The 5147-nt window shown below is 37.9% G+C and overlaps 1 pseudogene; it reads left to right on the top strand.

The window, feature by feature from the left end:
- Window positions 1–4070: 4070 nt before the first annotated feature.
- LOC145258541 (5S ribosomal RNA) lies at window positions 4071–4189 on the top strand (annotated as a pseudogene).
- Window positions 4190–5147: the final 958 nt, after the last annotated feature.

The following is a 5147-nucleotide window of genomic DNA, read 5'->3' as shown; positions in this document are numbered from 1 at the left end:
TATATGCATGTATACAATCTCATACACCGGGATAAGCAGAACCATTAGAGCAGAACATTTTTGCATACCAACCGGACCATTGATACAGGAACATTTTTGCATGCCGAATGGACAATTTTTGTTAGTTGCTGTTAATTGACCTAGACAGTAGAATTACTAATTTCGGGGCCGGCTTCTGATGCAGGTCGCGTATATGCCAATTATGGCTAATTGACAGGTGTAAGGGGAGGGCGGATGTGACGGGACACCGGACGATGCCGGGTGTCCCGTTCAGCTAGGTGAAAATAAGAATGCTTATGGCCGGGGGGGGGGGCGTGCTGATACTGTGTCAAAGATTAAGACAGGCGGTTGTTCGGCAGACATGATATCTGTTTTAATGGCGGAAAAAAAAGGAGATTATTCTTCTAGTTGGATCTGGTGAGAATGAGTTTTTAATTGATTCGGACAGTCTCGAGAATTGGGCTCCAAAATGTCTGCTCGGAAATCGGGGACCCGTGGTGTTTTAACTCAAGAGACCACCAAGCTAGTTTGACAGATATGTTCACAAAACAATAGAGAAAAGGAAAAGTATAAGAAAATAGAGGGATAGAAAAAGAAATTCACAAGAGAAGAAAGAGGGGGGAATAGAAGATAATGGAGAAAAGGAAGGAAGATGCTTTTGATATAAACAACGATCGCCTACTCGAAAAAGAGTTAGAAGGGTTTTGGCAGTCTTTGGTCAGCGAGCGAAGCGTACACATCGGCTCTCGCCCCGCCTGGGGATGAGAGGGGCAGAAATCTCTAGACTAACTTGAAAAGATCTTATTCTTAGCTAGAGAATTAACCTGATATCTCAAGTATGCGACCTGCATCATGAAGCGCGGATAACGAAAACATGACTTTAAACAAATGTAGAATGATTGCAAATAATTATTTTATTTGGTTTAAACGAAAATAACCTCAGAGTTTTTTTCTTTGTTTTTCGATTGCCGGCATAAGTGAAGATGCAGTTTATTTCAGGTATGCCCTGACGCCAGACGACGAAGACACCGACACGAAACCAGATTGACGGCCGAAGAGAACAATGTTGCCACACGGACTTGGGGTCATGCACGTTTAACGTGCCTTGAGCAGCGGAGGTATGTTTTCCAGGGACCAGTACGAGTCTGGTCACGCTGGAGGGGTCCACCACTAGACGACGCAGGCCCGGGACATCGTTCCCGTTACAACGTGATGCGCGTGACGCGTCCGTTACACTATACCTTTCCAAATATACTTTCTCCACATCTGAATTGTCATTCATCTCCATTGCTATACACTTTTTCACATAAACTGATGATCAACGCTAAACCTACCAGTATTTCCACTGAACTTCTTTTCTACCCATATTAAACCCTTAATGCACCCACATTTAAATATTCTTACATAGTGCTTTCTGGTACAAGTTTTTATTTCTTTGTTATTTGTCTCATCCAACGTCTATGCAAAAAAAAAAAAAAAAAAAATCACAAACAATAAAAGAACTTCTTTCACTACATCATTCTTACTTCAACATCATCACTATCAAAATTCCACCCACACTCAACGCCATCACTATCAACAATTCCTCTCACTTGCGATCTGTGCCCAAATCTAAAATGCAGATTCCATGAACAAAGCTTCTTTTCTAGAACTGCCCACCTGTGAAACATTGTTCCATTAATCTGCTTCTCAGACAATTACAATATGGTAGCCTTCAAGTCCAATGTAAACAAGTTCTTGTTGACCCATCCCCTTAAATAATCTACCCAATCTCCACCATCAACGATTACTACACTACCACCTTACATTTGTAATGACCAGCTAAACCAAGTGACGCATCACATAAACAGAAGAATCTATACGACCGGAATCTAATCATTTCTGGAACAATTCGATTTTGTCACCAATCACCCACACAAAGCCGTATCGCATAAGAAATGTGGCGGTAATGCATCACCTACACATGGGACTATATTTTTATCTCTTCACGTATGAAGGCAGTAAACAGGTTAGAACGTTAGAGAAAGCCCGTGTATAAGCATTAACGCACAAAAATTCAAATAGTCTAGACTGTATTTCCGCAAGTCACTATTATCACCGCCTGTGATGCTGCTCACATCTAACTCTGTCTGAAGGACATTAAACCGTGCCAAATCCTAACAATGATTCCGTGAGCAAGCTTTATGCAGCCTGAATAACCGGTTAAAAATTATCATGGTGTGGATTCAACTGCTTCCACAAAAAAGCGGTGCAAATAAAAGTGCAATAAAAAAAACTGCACACAGATGAAACACTCTATCCCTTATTAAGAAAGTTTATGCAAGCAACAATGGATGAATATTCTATGCTTACAAACTTTTTCTCCATGGTCGGATCCATAACGAATGGTATATTTGGTACGGACATAACCATGGAAGATCAGATGGATTCATACGATCAAAAAATCCAACCTTGATCGCCCTTCAGGGCCTGTGGCACAATGGATAGAGACATTGAATCTCTACGGTTCTATCTGAAGATAGCTGTTTCAATCCTACCCAAAGCCAGCCAGAGGCTTACTTGGCCAAAAACCTAGTGAGACAACAACAACTATGGAAAGCAGTAATTGCTGAGGATGCAGTTAGGAGATTTGGAGTTCCTAACGACCTTATTAAGGCCAGAGGAATAGATGGCTGAAACGTTGTGAAACAACTACAAAAGATAAGGGTAATAGTCCGCAATAAAATAAATTAATGGAAACTTCCAGCAATACATTAACAATTATGTAATATTCCTTTTTCCACTTGAATGATGTTCCAGAACTCTTGTCTTATAAAACATACACATCTCACCGCATTATTGATAAACCTCAATCTTTTTAATTTCATCCACATGGGGAAACAATGCACATTCAAGGACTGTGACTGGCACCTATAGCACACAAAAAATTATCCTTTTCTAGTTAATAAAGATTAATGTTTGTAATTGTTCCCGAGTCATCGCCTTTTGCTGATGTTTTTTTTTATTTTCTTGCTAGAGAAAGGTGTTTCTACCTATGCTCTCGACTTCATCATGAATTCAGAGACTGGTCGATCCATCCTCCCTCTACATATCCATCAATCCTCGATTGACCTTCGGACCTTAATAAATGATGACTCCCTTGTTAAAAAAAAAAATCATCTTTTGATCGTAGTTGGAGGTGTAAAAAAAAAAAAAAAAATGTTTTAGAAGGAAGGTAGGATTGAACCCCAAAGCCTTGACACAAAGGTGGAAACGAAAGGGGAAAAAAGCCAGCCACCCAACCATCTCGGCCACGAGGGGAGAGGAACTGATAAGCGTGTTTGGTTAAGGTTTATGAAGTGAAATATACAGGTGCGAGGAAGTGGCGTGATGTTTGACCTAGTTTTGTGCTGGAAGCCAGTTGTCCCCGCTTTTCAAAGACGCGGCGAGCTGGTAAAAGTCGGGCAAATTAAATACACACGTGACCCTCGTTCTTAAGTTGTAGATATTACGATTTAGACGTGATATAAAAAGTTTTAAGGAGCGAGCCGACCGAGAAGGCCGACGCAAGAAGCCTTTTGCAGGCATACACAAAAAGCAAACGTACATACATACACACACATATACATACACACACACATACATACATACACACACACATTTTCGCTTTTAAATATATATAGATTAAAAACTACTCAATTTGATGCTTTTTCCTGAGATGTGCTGTCCATATTTAATGCGATCCCTTTCCTTACTTACATTCTTCCGGTTGACTAGTAATCAGGCTACTTTTACGTAAACCATCCAATGTGTGCAAAAAAACAAGTACATTTTATAGCAATCAGTCAAAACACGGTACCAGAGTGCTGCTTTCATCTGACTACAACATTGCTGTTTTCAAGTCCAATGTAAGCAAATTCTTGTTGAGTCATCCTCTTAAATAATCAATTTGTAATCCATTAAAACTATCATTACAAAACCCTATCAATGTTTCACCGGATACTTAACAAACTTAATAACATTTATCCTCAAGTAACATTTAGGTCTTAATAAGCTGTGAATCGTAACAAATGAAAATTATGTATATATATAAGTACGGCATAATCACGTTGACACACCGGTTCTCGTCAGATCACCGAAGTTAAGCAACGTTGAGCCTGGTCATTACTAAAATGGGTGACCAATCTGGGAAGTCCAGGTGCTGTATGTAGGAGGACGTCGACACCTCCCTGCAAAAAAGTTGCAAAAACCTAACGTCGTCATCTCCCCTAACGGGGATATACATGCTACTGGGGACCGCTTGTGAATTTCATACTCCCATGAAACCTCCTCCTTCGGAGGAAGCCGGTTAAACCCTGAATAGGGTTGGTGCTGACTGCACACACACATATATATATATTATATATATATATATATATATTTTGTGTACAGAAAGTTGTTAGTTGAGACAGATCATTGGTACCAAATATAAATATGGATTTTCCTTTTAATTGAGCACTCTGCTGGAATTCTTTTTCCAAAAAAAACTAATCATATATATATACATACATAATTATTCCAGGTTAATATGTTTTAGAGGTGAAGTAACCAATGAATTTTAACAAGGTTCATTCAAGAGTACTCAATACCAAAGCAGAGCAAGGTATACTTTTTATTTGTTTTACAACATTTAAATGCTTATGTAAAACAAATAAAAAGTATATATATATATATATATATATATATATATATATATATATATATATATATATATATATATATATATATATTAATTATTGGGAAATAATGAAACAACGAGATCTAATTTAGGAACTCAAAGAATGGGATATAAAAAAAAAAATTTTTTAAATGGCTTAGGGTTTCTGTGAAAACTTCTCATGACTCTGTTCTTAAATAAAGATACAAAAATTAGGTGATATATTAATATTTAAATGGGCTTTTCCGTAACTACAGCAAAGGTAAAGGTTTCTCACATGTTTTCCCCGCTAAGAGAATTTTTCTTTTTTTCTTTCTCTTAAAAAAATGCTCTATTGTCAAAAGTGTGTTTATTCATAATGTCTGAAGAAATGCTGGTTTTGGAAAATTTTCAAACGATATAATGTTTGAAATTGTTCGACTGGACATGGAAACAATTGTAACGTAAAATGAAATACACTTTTTGTTGCCAT

Source organism: Euprymna scolopes, chromosome 33 (genome assembly GCF_053919585.1).
Source record: "Euprymna scolopes isolate OS-2025 chromosome 33, ASM5391958v1, whole genome shotgun sequence".
NCBI lineage: Eukaryota > Metazoa > Mollusca > Cephalopoda > Sepiida > Sepiolidae > Euprymna > Euprymna scolopes.
This window is presented reverse-complemented; position numbering and strand designations above follow the sequence as displayed.